The sequence below is a fragment of the Schistocerca cancellata genome, chromosome 5 (assembly GCF_023864275.1).
Source record: "Schistocerca cancellata isolate TAMUIC-IGC-003103 chromosome 5, iqSchCanc2.1, whole genome shotgun sequence".
Classification (NCBI taxonomy): domain Eukaryota; kingdom Metazoa; phylum Arthropoda; class Insecta; order Orthoptera; family Acrididae; genus Schistocerca; species Schistocerca cancellata.
In genome coordinates this window covers 794554516-794575205 of record NC_064630.1, presented here as the reverse complement: position 1 = coordinate 794575205, position 20690 = coordinate 794554516, and the positions used below count along the sequence as shown (strand labels likewise).

General features: G+C 42.1%; 1 pseudogene; it reads right to left on the bottom strand.

Moving 5' to 3' along the window:
* Positions 1-17785: 17785 nt before the first annotated feature.
* Positions 17786-17903, bottom strand: LOC126189930 (5S ribosomal RNA; annotated as a pseudogene).
* Between the last annotated feature and the right edge of the window lie 2787 nt (positions 17904-20690).

The following is a 20690-nucleotide window of genomic DNA, read 5'->3' as shown; positions in this document are numbered from 1 at the left end:
GGACATCACACACATCCATGCCCGAGGCAGGATTCGAACCTGCGACCGTAGCGGTCTCGCGGTTCCAGACTGAAACGCCTAGAACCGCTCGGCCAACTGACTGGATACTGTAAGAATTTTGAGAAGCATATATTGCTGACATTGCAGCTGCAGCAAGACCATAAAGGTTTCCACATTTGTAATTAAAATGCGACACAGAATTACACAGAGTTGTAACAGAAAGACTTAAAGTTAAGATGTAAAGTGGCTGAAAAGGCAGGTGTCATAATACAACTTTTATATAAATTTCTATTTTCAGTTTTTGTTCTTATAGATGAAAGACTTTTTTTCTTGGTTAAAGTGTAACAGACATGACCAATTCTTTCGATATACGGCTGATTAGAGATATAAATGATATGTCCTCTAGCGTTACTGGTAACTCTAAAATATTTCTATTTGCTGATGACACTAGCTTGGTAGTTAAGGACATTGTGTGCAACAGTGGCTCGGTTTCAAATAGAGCAGTACATGACCTACGTTCATGCCTTGAAGAAAATAAACTAACGCTAAATCACACTAAGACTCAGTTTTTATGTTTCTAACACGCAATTCCACAAAACCTGACGTTTTAATTTCACAGAGTGGGCATATGATTAGTGAAACTGAACAGTTCAAATTTATAGGTGTTCAGATAGATAGCAAGCTGTCGAGGAAAGACAACGTTCAGGATCTTGCTCAAAGACTTAATACTGCCATTTTTACTATTCGAACGGTATCAGAAGTGAGTGATCGTCCGACACGAAAATTGGTCTACTTTGCTTATTTTCATTGTTATGTCGTATGGTATTATATTTTGGGGTAATTCTTCCTATTCTACAAGGATATTTTTGGCTCAGAAACGGGCGGTTTGGGCAATAAGTGGTGTGAGTTCACGAACCTCTTGTCGACCTCTGTTTACGAGTGTGGGTATTGTGACATTGGCCTCTCAATATGTATATTCCTTATTGTCATCTGTTGTTACCAATATTAGCTTATTTCCAAGAATACGCAGCTTTCACTTGGTTAATACTCGCCAGAAATGAAACCCGCATTTGTGCAAATAGGTGTGCAGTATACTGCTGCATCCATTTTCAATAAGCTGCCACTCGAATTAAAAAATCTTAGCAGTAATCCACGCGCTTTCAAATGAAAAGACGATCGTTGAAGAGGAATATTATGTAAATTAAGAGGACGACGGGTTCAGAAGTCAGTCGAGAATTGAATTCCGCACGCACGAACCACGCCAGAACCAAAACAACACGAAGAGAGCTCCAGAAGCAGGGAACATCAGTGCAAGCTGGATTCCCAAAACCACTCATCAGTGATACAAATGCCAGTAAGAGGCATAGATCGTGTCGAAAGCTTAAAACTTGGAAAAGAGTCATTTGGTAGGACGAGTCTCGTCTCACATTGTTTCTAACTTCTGGCCGAATTTACGTCGCAAGAATGAAACATGGTTGGGGTTCGATGACGATCCAGGCTGTCATATCGTGGTATTCTGCGAGCCCCTTGGCTGTTCTGCAAGGTCTTATTACTGCCAAAGATCACGTGATTGTCTTGTCCGATCATATCGATCTACGATGCAATGTTTGATTCCCTTTGGCGATGAAGTGCTCTAACAAGTCACGGCCCGTATACACATTGGTCACATCGTCCAGAGCTGGAGTTTCGAACAGAAGGATGCATTGGGGCATCTCCCATGGCCACCATAGTCATCAGATCAGTGCGTTACGTGACACCAGAAGCAAATTTATGGAAGATTTCAATCCTGAAGTCATAGTTTTATAATGTTCCGGATGAAGCTGTTGCAGTGCGTCAAGCACGCAAACTATCGTCTACAGGTCCGGAAAGACAACAACAATTCTTATAATCTAAACTGGGCATAGTTAACCTCAAGCAGCTTCATACGCTGTTGAGCGGTAGGGTTGGGCTAGGAGGCAAGAAAGGAGTGTTTATAGCAGAAAACATGCTTAATCTTGTAGTTAAATAAAAGTCAATATCTTATAACGTCAGTAATATATCTTCTAAAGAGAAGTAAGAAATTAAACAAATTGTCGAATATTAACGAGGAAATGAGATCAGAAATTGATATCAAGAAAAGCGCTTTACAGCAGATAAGAAACTAAGCAATTTGTCAAACATTAATAGGTATCTGAGTCAGCCAAGCTGCGTATTAATAATCAAAACCTTGATATTTATAACATTTTTCAATTGACTTTTAAATACAATATTTTAAATGGTTGCAGTAGATTTGGTAACGACAGTAGTAACATAAGCAATGCGTCACGTATATACAAGTCTACAGATACAGTTCAGTACCGCGACAGGCGAGATAACCCATCGGACAGAATGGGCTGTGTGAACTCGCCACTCGAGTCTCTGTTGGTGGATGGGGCACGTCCTGTACGAAGTGAATTACAACAGACTATGAGCTAATCTTAGAAAACTAGCAGCAGTGTACTTTCTTACAAGGGCGGCATATATTTCATTATATTACCATTTTTGAGCCAAACATAAATTAATTAAAAAAGTCTGGTAAATAAGCGAATATGGTGATAAGCAACAAAATACTTAACAACTGTTTAACACTGTGATTACAGGAATGACAACACCAGTAAGTTTTATGTGCTCACAAAATTAATTCTCAAAGAGATGCTTGTGCTAATTATGCAGCAGAAACAGTCATTACACACTATTTTGAAGTGGAAGAAAATTAAGACTCGCTGACTTCTAAGTTGTTTTACAGTGAAACACTAGCCTTAAGTAACGAATTGGGCAGCTCTCACTAACGTAAACTCCACACTTTCAGATAGGTAAGCAACCTAATCTCATATGTCAAACATGATTTACCAGGCTGCCTGTTAAAACTACAGTGGAAAAGTACATTCTTAGTTTAGCAGTACTTACCATAAAAAGTCTCAGAACGGGTCAACTACCAACGCTACCAAAATTTTTTAGAAACAGTTAACTAAAATGACTACAGTTAAAAGCCGCTCTGATAAAGTTAGGCTTCCAGAATGAAATTTTCACTTTGCAGCGGAGTGTGCGCTGATATGATACTTCCGGCAGATTAAAACCGTGCGCCTGACCGAGATTCGAACTCGGAACTTTTGCTTTTCGCGGGCAAATGCTCTACAAGGAAGTTTCATATCAGCGCACACTCCGCTGCAGACTGGAAATTTGATTCTGGAATCATCCTTCAGAATGTGGCTAAGTCGTGTCTCCGTAGTATTCTTTCTTCCAAGAGTGCTAGTTCCGCAATGTCTGCACAAGCTTCTGTGAAGCATTCAATTTAGGAGACGAGATACTGGCGGAATTAAAGCTGTTAATTCAGACTTCACTGTAATTATAAGGAAGAATAACAACAGTTCAGTCCTTAAAATGGTTCATGGTAAGCCACTCGCAATATGAACAATTTAAGTAGGCTGTTCTGATTTATGTATCTCCACTACCTACGTAACACAGACCGCGCAACTTCCACACATTTCACAAGCAGATGCGACTGATGTCTGTAATGAAACACAGTTGCTTCCATTTAGGTAAACTTAGTTCTTTTGGAGCAAAGCCCCATATACAGCAAACAGATCTTCCGCGAAGGAGAAACTAGTCTGAGCACTACGACTTCAACTAAACAAGCCATAGTCTCATCCACATAAAGAGTCTAACCAACACATATGATGAATCGGAAGCGAAATGGCACCCTAAGCGATTGGAAATCGTAGACTAGCCAGATGAGCCTCGAGTTTAGTTTGGGCGCTAATGACCTCAGTAGTTGAGCGCCCTTAAACACCACCAAAAAAAAAAAAAAAAAAAAAAAAAAGAAATAGTTATGTTCGTAAGAGCTAACAGTAGGGTTAAAGTGTGGAATAGACGCTACGAAGCTATGAACCCAAGTTGTCAAGAAGACGCGGTAAAAGCTGATGGTCGCTCTATAATGGTGTGGGATGTATTTACATAGATCCGACCACTGACTGGAAATGGTTATGTTCAGCTACTGGGAGACCATTTTGGCCAGCGATGGACTTAATTAGTCGAAGTAACGATGGAGTATTTATGGATGACAACGCGCCATCTCATTGAGTCAGGATTGTTGACCATTAAAACAATCTGGAGTACTCGAGCGAAAGATTTGGTCTCTCTAATCGTCCTACATGAACGTTTATGGGCGAATATCTTACCGGCCGCTGCTTCCGTCTCCTGGACTGTACGGAATGCAGTTATATTTTCCGGTTTTTATTTAATCGAATATTTATGTTTTTCATGAATTGCAACACCTTCTAAGCTTTTGAAATAATTAAGCACGTGCTTCTGACCAAAAAGAGATTCTTGTAGCTAGAGTCCAAAGTTTTTGTTAATCATGTCTTTTGCGTGGAGATATTTCCATAGCAACTTTCATTGTCTAACATGTATTTCTTTATATCTAACCGAAGAGTAAAATACCAATTTCCATAAATTTAGCTTTAAAATTGTTTCAATGCAACACAACTGGTAGTTGGTTTGTCAGGCATAAAATAAAAAATGGTGTTTTAGCCTTTTATGAAATTCAACTATTAAGTGGGTAAAATACTGGATGAAATTTTTTTGGAAATAAATAATTACTAAAGAAATACTAAAGTATTTTAAGGTTACATCTACAATTGGTATTCTTACAAAATTTCATACCCTGGTGTCCACTTTTCAGGGGGTGAATTTCCAGAAAATCTGAAAGACGTATTTTCTTTTATTTCGAACCGAGAAGTCAAACACCAATTGTAGATGTAGCCTTAAAAATACTTTAGTGTTTCTCTGGTAATTATTTATTTTCAAAAATACTGTCATCCAGTATTTTACCCCCTTAATGGTTGAATTTCATAAAAGGCTGAAACACGTACATTTTATTCTCTGATTGAGGAACCAGCTACCAGTTTTCGTAGTTCAAGCTTCAAAATTCCCTTTCAAAAAGCTTTCCATCCTATATTTCACGCCCTTAGAACAGAGTTTCGGACAATCCGTTCTTAAAAGATGCGTACACTAAAAGTTCCACACCCTCTCCAGTTTTAAAGTTTCTATCCTAAGCGATTTGGGATGGGCGATGATGAGTCACTGAGTTAGTTTGATCCTATTTTACCACTTTAAACGTTAAATTTGCAAAACCATTGAAACGCGTAGTTTCTAATCTCGAACCGAGAAGCCAAACACCAGTTTTCAAAGATTTAGTTTTAAAAATGCTTTAGAGATTAAATATTTTCAAAAAAAAGTATCACCCCCTTAGGCGTTTGTATTTCCGAAAACATTCACATGCTTTCTAACAGAGAAGCCAAATACTAACTTTCATAGATTTAACTTCACCAACGCTTCCACAATGAAATATGTTCATAAAAACTTTCATCACACTTTCCACCTCCGTAGAGGTTGAATTTCCAAAGCGGTGAAACACCTATTTTTGATTTCTATGTGAGAAACTTAATTCAAATGTTCACAGATTTAGCTTTCAAAATGCTTACCTAATAAAATATTTTCAGGCAGAAACTCATCCCATGTTTCACCTCCCTCGGGGTTCAGTTTCGAGGAAGACACTGAAACATCTATTATTTTATTTCTCACGCAGAAATCACATAACTATGTTAATAGAAGTAGCTTTAAAAGTAATTTAGTATTTCTTTAAAAATCATATATTTTCAAAACAAGCTTTCAGGCACTATTTCACCTCTATAGAGTTAAATTTCCAAAAGTGATTCAACAAGTATTTCCAAATATAAAATTTCGTAGATCTAACTTCAAAATTGCCTTAAAAGCGACATTTTTCAAAAAAGCGCTTCATTTCATATTTCAAGCCCTTAGGATTGGAATTTCGAAAAATCCCTTCCTAAAAGACACCTACAGGATAAGATCCACACCTTCTCCAAATTGCTATCCTTAGCGATTTGGTCTGGATGATGATCAGCCGATCAGTCAGTCAGTGTGGACATTGCCTTTTGTTTGTTGAGAAGAACAAGAAAGGCGAGAGGTTAGTTCATGCACAAAATCTTACCCCGGCACAGCTATGGCCAGCTGCAGAGGCAGCATGGCGCATCATTTCTGCACGGGACTTCCAAGGACTTGTTATGTCCAGGTTACATGTGTTGCTGCATTAGGCCGGGCGGAAAGATGTCCGAGAGGACGTTAGGAGATACCACTCCACTTTCTTCACTTCATTGTACGTCTATCACGTACGTACTAAAGGACAGAAAATTATATTAAGTGTTTACGAGAAATAGAGACTAAATGAACTTTGACTACAGTCGGGTTACATGCCAGGGGCGGAGGCATTTTATGACTGGCACTGGTGAGAGAGAGAGAGAGAGAGAGAGGGGGGGGGGGGGGGGCAGGCTACAATTTTCCGACCTCGGGCAGTAGCCGGAGCTGTAGCTCACTGCTTACGAGAATGAGTGTTCCTCTCGTCAGTAATATTTTAGTTACGACTGTGGAATCGTTGTGCAGTTGCCAAACAGTACTCACGACCATCGTAAGGAGACAAGTTTCTTGTAAATTATAGCTCGTCAAAGCCATAAAAATCAAAGTAGGTGAACTGATTCGGGTCTCAATTGTACCAAACAACTTCACTATTAACAAAAGCAGGTGATATAGTTACAAGGAGGAAGAGGGAAGTTGATCCAAAAATTAGACCTACCAAATTAGTGATGGCATGTATTGCTGGTAGAGGACTATGACAGCCCAAGAACGTCAGAGGCAAGATATCAAAATTTTTCGAAATCTGTTGCGGCCCCTAACAAATACGACTCGTACTTCTTCTATCTGCACACCTCAACAAAAGTTAGGAATACAATACAGTTTACTACAATGACTTCGTATACTACACTTACTGAGATTTGTAATATACCTTATTAACAAAAGAAATATTTGTCCTTCTGAAAACAATAACGATTTTGGTTAGTTACAAAAGGTCATTACAAAACAATGCAGGGTCTCTCCTAAGTGTGCATCATGAAAACAAAAAGAGTCAAAACCTCTTACTCATGCAGATGATTATCACTCTTTAGTTGTATGTCCTCCCAGCACGCGAGGCATGCTCTGGATCAGAGCATCAAGTTTATCTCTGAGTGTGAGGTCCAACTCCTCAAAGGCAGCTGCAGGGAGGTTCTAAAGATTATCAGGTGGATTCGGGCGCTGTGCCATGGCCACCTTCAAGAGGTTCCAAGCATGCTCAGTTGTACTAATGTCTGAGGACTGAGCCTGCCGCTGCATTCGGCTGATGTTGCATCTTTGAAGATGCCGAGACACTGCTAGACCAGGTTCCGGTCTTGCATTCTTATTGACTAGGATGAAGTCGTCACTGACTTCAGTTCGTTAGAGCCTTACAATCGTTTGTAGGACCTCCGGGAGCCAGTTAAATCTTAATAGATGCGAATTAGAGGAGTCCGCCGTTCCATCATTCCTGCCGCCCAGAGCATTACTCTTCCACCTGGAAAAGGATGGACTTTCTGAATGTATCGGCGTTCCTGGTGTCGTCTAGTGCGTCTCCAAAGCCTAACACATCTATTTTCCGGTCGCAAACCAATCCTGGTCTCATAAACAAACATGACATTACTCCAAACATGACATTACTCCATGTTGCTATGGTGCAATCCTGCCTGTTCCGTAGGTTCAGCGTAAAATTTCTCATTGGTCTTTTGAAATCAAGACCACGCTGTTTGGCCTGAGATGCTAATTCCTGTCGACTGGGAGAAGTCATGTCCCACATTTCTGGCAGTTAATGTTGGGCAGCCGACAGTCGGAGGAAACGAACCTGCACTGGTGTTGTCATACGAGCCCGACCTCTGGGAGGCCTTTCGTACTTATTTCCCGTCTCTCTGTACTTTATCCACCTCTTAGACACATCACACTGAACGCCATGTAACCAATCGGCGACATCTGGCTGTGTGTGACCTGCTTAAGGTGGAGCCACTATCCTGAATGTATCAGTGTGTTGTATGCCTGTATGTGGCATGTTACTACAGAGTTGAACACAAACTGAATGAAGCTGTTCTTGGTACTGGACTGCTCGCTACAGCGGTATGTTTATGTGACTGGGAAACAGCCATGAGGCATAACAGTAGTAAATAGCGTCCAGTATGTGGGCTTTAACTTGGTAATGCACGGAGTGCCTAGTTCAGTGATACCTCTAGTATGGTAGACTACATTTTACGATAGTGTTCCGAACTTTTGTTGAGCAGTGTGTCTTCTAACCGTACATACTATACGCGCAGCTGAGGAAAAAATACGATGCACTCGAGTAGTGTTTCAGTGGCACCAGTGTATAATAAATGCGTACAGATGGCTTTTCGTGTTATTGATTTATTTGTTACAGCCGTCGGCCATCAGATGACGTTCAGAATCCCTCACTGTGCACCCTATGTTTTAGCTCTACAAACAGTAACTGTGCCGAGTTTAGAGGTCAACAGTGTGTGTAAAATTCAGTATAGGTACAGCAATGTCGTACCCACGAGTAAATACTTCAGTTGAAAGATTTCAGTCATTTTAAGAGAGTCATACTGTGGGCCTGCACGGAGGTGGATGGACGCATCCACAGGTTTGTGCACATGTTGAGCACAATGTGTCGCCGGTGTGTCAGTTCGTGCAATAATGGTCTACGGAGCATTTTCACACCTGCAGTCCAGGTTCCGGTCGTCCGACTAGTTCAGACACACGTCAAGACCTATCCATCTTATGTTCAGCGGCTGCCGACCGAACATCACTCAGGTATGAAATCTAGGCACGTGTTGTACCCTCTGGGTCATCAGGGAGCAGTGGGAACAGCCTGCTTCCAGCAGATGAAGATTACATGTGCCTCTTGTCAGGCTATCACTGACACTGCTGCACCATCAAGTATGCTACTCTGATCTCGTGAAAGAGTTAACTGTAGAGTGAAATGATTAATGTCTTCAGCGATGAGAGTGGGTTTTGCCCGTATGCGCGTGATGGACGTACACATGCTCGGCATATACCTGGTTCGTTGCAGTATTCGCCCACCACTGACAGGTCCCATCCCAGGCTTCATTGTGTGGTGCCCATCACAGCTAGCGATGTTTTGATGTTTCTGCATGGTAAAATAAACATTTCCGCTTCATATCACAGTTTGTTGACCTTGTGATAACGCCATTTTTTACAGGAAAGTGATGTAGTATTTCAACAGGACAATGCACGTCCACATACGGGTTCTTTTCATGGTTACACAAACGTCCCTGACCAGAAAGGTCATCAAACTCCTCGCCAGTAGAACAATTAGGGGAGATGATAAAGCGGAAACTTGCTCGTTCTAACCATTGCCGAATTGCAACAAAACACTCAAGAACTTGGGACGCTGTCTTAGACTGCCATTCTGCAACTATCTGATGCACGCCTCCAGAGTCGACAGAGTGGGGTACACGGTGCACTGAGGCGACTGTTTCGGTAAGCTTTACTTTGGCATTTGTGCTTCTTTTGTCTGAATATGCTATCGTATATCCCCGAAGAAAACAAAAGAAAAATTCGTAGTAACTATTGAAATTCATGGAGAAGATATAAAAACTTTGGTGTCTGCCGATGACACTGTAATTCTGTCAGAGACAGCAAAGGACTAGGAAGAGCAGCTGAACGGAATGGACAGTGTCCTGAAAGGAGGATGTAAGATGAACATCAACAAAAGCAAAACAGAGGATTATGGAATGTAGTCGTATTAAGTCGGGTGATGCTGAGGGAATTAGATTAGGAAATGAGACACTTAAAGTAGTAAATGAGTTTCGCTATTTGGGGAGCAAAATAACTGATGATGGTCGAAGTAGAGAGGATGTAAAATGTAGGCTGGCAATGGTAAGGAAAGCGTTTCTGAAGAAGAGAAATTTGTTAACATCGAGTATAGATTTAAATATCATGAAGCCGTTTCTGAAAGTATTTGTATGGAATGTAGCCATGTATGTAAGTGAAACAAAGACGATAAATAGTTTGGACAAGAAGAGAATAGAAGCTTTCGAAATGTGGTGCTACAGAAGAATGCTGAAGGTTAGATGGGTAGATCACACAACTAATGAGAAGGTATTGAATAGAATTGGGGAGAAGAGAAATTTGTGGCACAACTTGACTAGAAGAAGGGATAGGTTGGTAGAAAGTATTCTGAGGCATCAAGGGATCACCAGTTTAGTATTGTGGGAGGGGGGGTGGCAGCATCGACGGTAAAAATCGTAGCGGGAGACCAAAAGATGAATACCCTAAGAAGATTCAGAAGGATGTAGGTTGCAGTAGATGAAGAAGCTTGCACATTATAGAGTAGCATGGAGAGCTGCATAAAAACACTCTCTGGACTGAAGACCCCAACAACAATACACTCCTAAACGATGAGGTACTCTTAACCCCACTTGCCTTTGAGTGTGTTGCATTTTTTCCCAGCAGTATGGACCAAAGTCTGCCGGTGCTGTTTCTGTCTGTGCGTCCATGCTAATCTCAGCAACTACTGGAGGGGTTGGGATAAGATTTTCACTAATTTATAGACTCCTTCACTACGAAAGTTTGTGTATGTAGTTGATAAATATTTTATTTAGAAATTTTGACTGAAATATGATGTACGGAAGTCCCTTGTTGCTGTCAAGACGACGTCTTTGCCATCTAGCGGTTAAAGGCAGAACAACTTCAAATTGAGCAACGCTGACCTACTGCAGCACCAGGTTTGTAAGAGCTACCAGGCAGTTGGAGCCAGCTACTGCCAAATTCCTAAATTACCTGCGATGCAGGACATATATTAAGCTGATGAGAAGACGTTTTTCAGCATAATGTCTAAGTGGTGTGAAGGAAAATGTGGGAAAATGTCATACACACAAAAAAGTTGCTCACGTCGGACTGGCTCTGGAGTCACGTGGTCGGCAAGTGATCTCATCTAGCGCTGAAATCTGCTGCAAATGAACGCCTGGCTAGTGAGGGTAGCTCATTCTGAACCTGCGCTGCGGCTAGACGAATCAGGCGGTGCTGTAACTTGAAGCTGTCATAACTGCCACGATATGTACTCCAAAACCAAATTAAATTTCGGCGAGGTAATTTCGTGCATCCTAAGACATTTTCTGGCGTATGCTGCTTAAATCCTTAAAGTTATTTGAAAGTGATTTTATTCAATCATGGCTCATAAAGAAAATTATCGCTAGACCAGACAAGTCGCTGGAGGCAGGTACTGTGCAGACCTCAGGCATGTCGTTACCAACCTACATAAATTGTCCAGTCGCATTAATGTGACCACCGCCCATGTTAGATGTCGACGTGAAATAATACGGCAGATGGTAGCACTAGCAGTGGAGGGTATTTAAAACATGTCGGTGAGTAGAGGGAGGGTGAATCATTGTCCTAACGCGTAAATAGTCATATATCTGACCGAAAGGAGACGATCGTCAGCTTTCGGGCCAGAGGTGGAAGCATTTCCGAAACGGCTAAGTTTGTAAACTGTGCCCGTGCCGCTCTCGCCAAAATACACCGTGTATGGTAAATGTAACTATCAAAAACCGGCACCAAGGCAACTGTGGTACACCGTGGGCCATTATGTGACGTCAGTGAACGACGGCTGCTTAGATGTGTACAGGTGAGACGTGCAACTGTTGAGCAACTGAGAGAGCAACGAATCAAGGTCTGTTCAGCAAACGTTGCTGCGTATGGGCTTCGGCAGCAGACGCCTGGTGTCTACACCGGTGCTGACTGCCGTTCATCGGTGACGAAGGCTGGAATTTGCACACCGGTTGCGAAACTGGACGTCCACTGAATAGAAGCAAGTGGCCTTGCTGATGAATCACTTTCTATGCTACGTTGGACAGATGACGGTTAGGGATGTATGGCATGACACGTTTGAATGCAAAGATCTAGCAACAATTTTTTCGGAATGGTTCAGGCCAGAGGGGATTGCCTGGGTGATCTCGTGATTCTGGAAAACACAATTGATAAACAGAATAAGCTTCTCTACTTGGAGACCATTTCCACCCCTAAATGCTGTTTGAATTTCCACTGTACGATGGCATCTACCAGCAGTCCAATTAGCTTGTCACTCAGCTTTCAGTGTACGCGTGTGTTTCAAAGAGCACCAGGATTAGTGTGCCATACTCTGCAGGCCACCACACCATCCGGATTTGAACCAAGTCGAAAATCTGTGGGACCACCTATTTTGGGCTGTTCACACCAAGGATCCTCAACCGAAAATCCTAGGGGAGCTAGCCATGGCATTGAGTCAGCCTGGTTCCACATCAGTGTCGGCACTCTCCGGATTTGAACTCAGTCGAGAATCTGTGGCATCACTTCTTTCGGACTGTTCACACCTTGGATCCTCAACAGAAAAACCTAGAGCAGCTTGCCATGGCACTGGAGTCACTATGGTTCCACATCAGTGTCTGCACTCTAAGGATTTTAACCCAGTCAAGAATCTGAGGGACCACCTCTTTCGGGCTGTTCACACCAAAGTACCTCAACCAAGGAACCTAGTGGAGCTGGCCATAGCATTGGAGTCGGCATGGTTCCACATCAGTGTCTGCACTTTCCGGATTTGAACCTAGTTGAGAAACTGTGGGATCACCTCTTTCGGACTGTTCACACCAAAGTACCTCAACCAAGGAACCTAGGGGAGCTGGCCATGGCAGTGGAGTCGGCATGGATCCACATCAGTGTCTGCACTCTTCAGATTTGAATCCAGTCCAGAATCTGTGGGACCACCTCTTTCAGGCTGTTCACACCAAGGATCCTCAACCACGAAACCAAGGGGAGCTTGCCATGACACCTGGGTTGCACGGTTCCACATCATTGTCTGCACTCTCCGTGTTTAGACCCAGTCAAGAATCTGTGGGACCACTTCTTTTGGGCTCTTCACTCCAAGGAACCTCGAACTGAGAAACCCATGGGAGCTGGCCATGGCACTGGGGTCGGCATAGTTCCACATATGTGTCTGCACTGTAACGATTTGAACCCAGTCAAGAAACTGTGCGACCACCTCTTTCGGGCTGTTCACACCATGGACCCTCAACCACGAAATCTAGGGGAGCTGGCCATGGCACCTGGGTTGCATGGTTCCACATCATTGTCTGCAATCTCCAGATTTGAACCCAGACGAGATTCTGTGGGACCACCTCTTTCAGGCTGTTCACACCTTGGATGCTCAACCAAGAAGCCTAGGGAGCTGGCCATGGCACTGGGGTCTGAATGGTTCCACAACAGTGTCTGCACCTTCTCTACCCTTACTGAATTTCTTCCCACACATCTCACAGCGGTCCGCGTCCATATGTTGCTTGTTCAGACTTTAGACATGTGGTCACATTAATGTGTATGTATGAATGATTACATCTTAAATATGTTTTTAACCATTTTCAGATGTCTTGGCAAAGTTTTCATTATTATAACAAAATAGCCGTACGCTTTCCAACATTGTGTCATTTTGAAAGGTTGTGAAGAACAACAAATATCTGCCATCAGAAGATATGAGAATATTTTAAATTTCACCATTGATTTGATACAGAATATAGTAAGCAGTGTATGGCTTGCTGGTTTACCAATGTTACTTCAGTCATACGCAGTTTTTCAGTATATACATTGTATCTCGTTAACATTCTCGATCAGGAGGCAAATGTAAACTACGACGAAGTAACAAATTGGAAACAAAATGAACTAGATGGCGCTGAATACTCGGTATACGCTGCATTTGTTTGTTCAAACTACATTTTCATCAGTAAATAATTCATGGAAATCAATTCATAGTTTTTAAAAAATAAGGCCCTTTTTTTACAAAGCAATGCGTAACAGATCTTTTGAATAGTTGGAAATAATACACTGAAAGAGGCCAGAGAGGGACGTTAAGGAACATGAGGAAAACTCTCTGTTAAGAAATAATACTCGCATTAAAATAAGCTTATTCATCCTGTTACCACCGTGCAATGGACATAAAATTGATGAAAATGAAAGGGGACATGCTGAAGAAGGCATGGAACATCTCAACCTAACTGATTATGGCAACTCACAGAATCACAAATTCTGGGCAGCAGAGAGTTCGAATAACGTCCACGAAATATCATTGCATACTAAGGAGGTTGGGGTTTGGTGTGTAGCGTCTGCACGCCACATTACTGGTCGCATCTTCTTTCTTCAGCTCGTTATATTGTAAACATTTTGAAACCATTTATGGCAATATTGACGGAGGATGAAAAGACCTACAGTTACTTGCAACAGGATGGAGCAACTACCCATACAGCCGGACGAGCCTTGGGACACATTTAGACAATCTTATAGCCTGACGGAGTTATTAGCAGAGGTCATTGTGCTAGCGGCCCTACCTAGCCACCAAGGTCACCTGATCTTTACGATTACTTTGTATGGGGAGTCCTCAAGTCTAAGAAGCATCGCGATAAAGCTCACAGTCGTCACGAACTGCAGCAAAATATTTCGGATGAGGTCGCAACAGTCTCAGCAGTCCACCTTCAATTCACATTCGGCAAATTGCTGACCAGGGCCCAAAACTGCTAAGAGATGAATGGCAGTTGCTTTCAACATCTACTACAATCGGTTTAGTAATGTATTTCTCTTTTCCTCTCCTATGTTTCTTTGGTCCCTGGGCCACTTTCATTTGCCACAACCTGTATCACTGAAGCAACATTGGTAATCTAGACAATTATACTACATCTGTAATCAATGATGAAATGTAACATATTTTCATATTATTTGATACCACTTTTGTGTTATATGTTGAAAACGACAGAATGTGGAAACGCACAAGGCGGTAATTTAAATAATAAAATGTCTGGTCTAGACATCTGAAAGCTATTTCAATCCATTCAAAAGGCCACTCCGTCTCATAGTATTTTCATGCAAACTGCAGCTCAAATGTGTCTAGGATAGTTTTCGCCATTTACGTGAGGCAACATCATATCGTCAATAAGTTGATCTAACGGACATTTTTACGGTGGTTATAACATGCAGTCAATGTGGAAGTTGGCTACTCACGTCGATGACAACATTCTGTAAACACAAGGAAAAGGTTTGTTCAATTTTATGCCTCTGCACTTATTAGAACCGAATGATAATTTCCATGACAAAACTTGCACAGTGCTGAATGAGTACAATGAGAGAACAGAGTGTGTATGAGCCAACACAGTGCACAATCTAGCATTCGTATGATCTTCAGTGCTTTGTGCTGCAGCAGTAAATTTAATCACAAAGGGCTTTGAAACAGATACGTTTTTCTTCTGTATGTTCAGACGGCTTGGTTATTCACACAGCGCCACCCTACATGTTTTATTCATATTTTTATGCTTTAATAGTATTCTCAGGGTCTATTAACATAATGAATGCGTAACTGAGATGTTCCTTTAGTGAATCGCATTACTACTTGCAAAATGCATATGTAATTCCACATATTGCCTGCAGTCAAGCTAGGAACTGAATTACCTATTAACTTCGGTTTGTGAGAAGCTATGTTATTTCGTTTATTCGGCACAGCAGATTGCAGGGAGAAACGTAAGAGGGATACAGGTATTCGGTCTTCACAACAGTCCTCAAGGACAATGCAGCCTCCACCGTTGTGCTTCCCCGTCTCGGGGCTTGCCAAGTGAACGTCACAGTTTGTAACACGCGGCGCGACTTGAAAGAGCTTCTGCAAAGACGCGATGCTTACATGGAGGAATGTCTCCTTTACTTGAAGAAATTGGTGATAGAAAGATTTCAGTAGGAACCGCAAGACACATGGTCTAGAAACCCTTTTAGCTTCTGCCCGTGTCCCTGCCCACAAAATAAACAAAATGTCTCACTCTTGTGATGCTCTGTCGAAATCTTGATATCTCATTGCAGCGGTGGACGCAGTCTCTGCAAAACGTGGTTAGAGATTATACGGCGCTCGGGATCAATGTCGTCATTGGTGGGTGACTTAAGAGTGTTTCCAAAAACTGGGGAGTGAAGTTATGATTTTAGATACGCTCTCTGCCTTCTGCCTCCAGGAACTACGGTCTTGCTGATATCCTTGGGGGTCGCACACGCGAAGCCGCGTCCGTTCACAGCCGTCGCAAAAACAGTGGAGCACTCGAAGTTTATTTGTCAAGATTCAGCCAACAACGCTTTTCCGTGGAACAGTCCAGGGGGCGCGGTATTGGTCAACTTTGCGGAGTTGGCCGTTTCGGTAATTGATGACTGCAATTTGTCGTTTCGATTTGCAGGATGCTCTTGGCTTTTGTAAAGGGTGTTTGTTTTTCCGAGTTCACTTTTCATTGGCCCTTTCATATTAGCGTTTGCCTTGACCATTGGCAAATACTCATCGTGCGATGATAAAATTGGTACCAAGATTGGAATTAGACATAATTGTCTCTTTAACTTTGTATTCATTGTCATCTTGTTGAAGTTTTTCCCACTTGAATGAACGTTAATGGAAATAGGTACATCTTCTATAAGCTTGCGTTTTTATTCCGTAAAGGCCTCCCTTTACAGGAATGTGGTGTCCTGTCTCAGTTCACCTATGTACAGGGCTATTACAAATGATTGAAGCGATTTCATAAATTCACTGTAGCTCCATTCGTTGACCTATGGTCACGAAACACTACAGATGGGTAGAAAAACTCATAAAGTTTTGTTCGGCTGAGGCCGCACTGCAGGTTTCTGCCGCCAGAGCGCTCGAGAGCGCAGTGAGACAATGGCGACAGGAGCCGAGAAAGCGTATGTCGTGCTCGAAATGCACTCACATCAGTCAGTCATAACAGTGCAACGACACTTCAGGACGAAGTTCAACAAAGATCCACCAACTGCTAACTCCATTCGGCGATGGTATGCGCAGTTTAAAGCTTCTGGATGCCTCTGTAAGGGGAAATCAACGGGTCGGCCTGCAGTGAGCGAAGAAACGGTTGAACGCGTGCGGACAAGTTTCACGCGTAGCCCGCGGAAAATTGGCTCATGCCACAAATGGAGACCGACAGCGCCGATTTCATCCTTCAACAGGATGGTGCTCCACCGCACTTCCATCATGATGTTCGGCATTTCTTAAACAGGAGATTGGAATACCGATGGATCGGTCGTGGTGGAGATCATGATCAGCAATTCATGTCATGGCCTCCACGCTCTCCCGAGTTAACCCCATGCGATTTATTTCTGTGGGGTTATGTAAAAGATTCAGTGTTTAAATCTTCTCTACCAAGAAACGTGCCAGAACTGCGAGCTCGCATCAACGATGCTTTCGAACTCATTGATGGGGACATGCTGCGCCGAGTGTGGGAGGAACTTGATTATCGGCTTGATGTCTGCCGAATCACTAAAGGGGCATATATCGAACATTTGTGAATGCCTAAAAAAACTTTTTGAGTTTTTGTATGAATGTGCAAAGAATTGTGAAAATATCTCGAATAATAAAGTTATTGTAGAGCTGTGAAATCGCTTCAATCATTTGTAATAACCCTGTACTTCATGCCGGACTTAACTTTTAAAGGTAGGAGTTAATAAGACGTTATCCGTTGCATGAGTTATTTCATTACATTGTAGAAGTAAATTCGCATTATAAAAGAGTGAGCTTTGGATCTCAGGAGTAGACACACAACTATCCCACATTGTGACGGCGGTTGGTACAATCTCGTTCTTTTTCAACTAAAAGCACTCCGTCTTCAGGCCACAAGTCGTCTATCGGGGCCATCCGACCGCCGTGTCATCCTCAGCTGACGATGAGGATAGGAAGGGCGCGTCGTCAGCCGACCGCTCTCCCGGTTGTTGTGATGGTTTTCTGTGAACGGAGCCGCTACTATTCGGTCGAGTAGCTCCTCAATTCCCATCACGAGGCTGAGTGCACCACGAAGAATAGCAACAGCACATAGCGGCCCGGATGGTCACCCATCCAAGTGCTGGCCACGCCCCACAGCGCTTAACTTCGGTGATCTGGCGGGAACCGGTGTATCCACTGCGGCAAGGCCGTTACCTCTTTCACTACCATTGGCGTAAATTTACAGTTGGAAAACGATTGCAAAGTGCTGGTTTTGTGTTTTCTAAGTAAAGGGGACTATTTCTCGTACCTTCAGAATTGACAGTCCGCTCTGTAGCTCAGAAGTCAGCGTGTCAGATTTGCAATTTGGTGGACCATCGTTCGAATCCCGATGGTGCCAGTAATTATTCCTTAGTTGGAGCAGTGGATAGACGTGCACTAATCCTTGTGATGACAACTTAGTGAGAAGTACCACCTAAAAGGATTCAGAAGCTAAAAGCAGATGGGAGACTATTGTGCTCACATAACATCACTGCATACCGTTTCAAAAAGACGCCATTGGTGTAATGTGACACTGCGCCCGTCTTTACTGAATAGCTCGAAAACAAAATTCCGGCACTTCAAATTCTATCATACGTTGTCACTGTGTACACAAGACCATCACCACTGCCTCTCACATCCGGCAATGTGAACAGTCACAGTTACTTCTACTATATTTTATGGATGATGCCTGCGACCCATCTGCTGGGTTGTCGTGGCGTTATATATAAACAAGGTAACGGAAGTGTGTGTTTTGTCGGAGCTGTCTTGACATACCTCGATTCCGTTGATGTGCAGCGGGGTTACAGTACTGCTGACACAGGTGGCTGCTCTGTGTACTAAATCTCGCATACTCCAAATAACTTAAAAAAATTTAATTCTGTATGTGTCCTTTCATAATAGGTAACCATAATAAGCAAAATTCCGATATTTGCAATTGTTTTTGGAATTGGACGGAGGAACCTCAGAAAATAAGTTATACACGTCGCCAAACGCTAAGAGTATTGTGTAACAAGAGTGCACAGTGTAAGAATAGAGTGAAGGTCGTGCTGGGTTTCCGTGGTCTTGTCTTGACTGAAGATGTATTAATATGTGGTCCTCTTGGGGTGTGGCGCCGTCGTGAATGCAGATCTCGACGTAAATCGTACATAGTGTTACCGGAGTATGTTATCTCTTACTTTCGTGTAGTTGAATAACACAGCGCGAAGGTTAAATTCAGTTATTATGCTCTGGTCAGTTACAAGAACACAATTTAAGAACCAACACCTCGCTTTAAGAAAACACAGCTCGTTTAAATTTAATGTAAATATTTTATAGTCACTGCGTGAGATACTAATGAAATGTTTATTAAATGTGCTGCAGAACAGTTTTTGCTGACGTAATTATCTCACCTGCACTCCTGAGTCTGATTTTTAATTATACGTTTGCTTAGTTTATTGTCTTTCCTGTTTTTTGGTTCTTTAGTTAGGTCAATAAATATTCATTAATGAGTTATCAAAATGTTCGAGCTAGCTCAAAGTTTACCTTTGATCAGAGATTCTAAAAGTCTGCAGTACTAAAACTTTATACTGCTATTGATACTGATACTGATAACTTTTGCAAATATTGACAGTAAAATGCAGTTAATTTCACCTTTTACTTTTCACTTGATTATTCCATTTAATATCAAATACCACAAATCTTCAGATTTAATCAGTACTGAATCAGTTTTTCTCTCTCTTTAAATAAATTCAAGTCTTTGTAACTGTGGTGTGCGTACTGTAAGACCTTCGGTACACACACCATCAGATTATTTGACTTGTCGCTCAGACGAAGTAGGCGAGTGTCAGCAATATGTCTCGTGGTCTTATCGTGGCGTGTTTATCTTCTGCCGTTAGGTCAGACGATAGAAATGCCACTTGCACGCTTAGAGTAGCAGATTGACGGTGACCAACTTTAAACAGAACTGGATTAATCTTCAAAACACACTTATCAAAATAATAATAGGCATAAACATTACTTAACTTGATTCTGGATGCTGTTTACAATTGACAATCTGAAGTTCCTTTGGTCTTGGTACGTAAATCTTATTCTCACATATCTCTGATACTTGACAAAGTGTCTACACATTTATCTTCATGGCTATGTACAGGAATATGCTAATATTATTAGGTGCAGACTGAAGCTTGACTATAGACTGGTACAGACTAATGCAGACTGGTGCAGACAAATGCAGACCCGTACAGACTAATGCCGACTGACTAATCGGAGGTCTGTACACTCGTTATAATACGTCGCGCGTTCATGTATCACTGCGCGAGTGTGATCCACGAGGAGAAAAGGTTCTACGTTAGCAGCAATCTCATTGGCTGCGTTACATATTAATACGCGGATCGGCGGAAGCAGAATTTGGTCCGTCTCTAAGGCAGCGCTATCTCGTAGTGCGGAGACGGACGAGCGCTGCGCCTGCGCTGTTGTGCTTAGCGGGGCGCGCACTGGTGGGAAAGTTGTGTACGCTCTGAATACGCTGTACTATGTACACAACAGAAACTCTATCTTTCGATGATCAAAATTACACCAACTTGTCACAGGTAGTACTATCGTAAATTTATCAATACATTTTTCTAAGTAACTTGCTATATTTTCGGTTCTTTAATCTACACAACACGGAATTACGGAAGAACAGTAATAACAGCAATCAAACAACTGGAATCGGAAAAGTAATGGGAGTAGCACTAAGCTAACTACCCATTTAAGGTTGTTCTGTTATAAGTTTATCTTTTTAGTCATTTTTTTCCTTTTAATTAAAATTTTAATTAAATATCTCAAATAATGCTAATTAAAAATTAATTTCAATGGAAGAATTACTGAACTATTTCTCTAACACTGAGAGAAATGCGAGAGTGGTTACAAGAGTACATGTTCCGAGTTTTGTGTAAACGCTGGTCTGCTGCGATGTATAGTGGGCAACAGGTATTTTCCACGT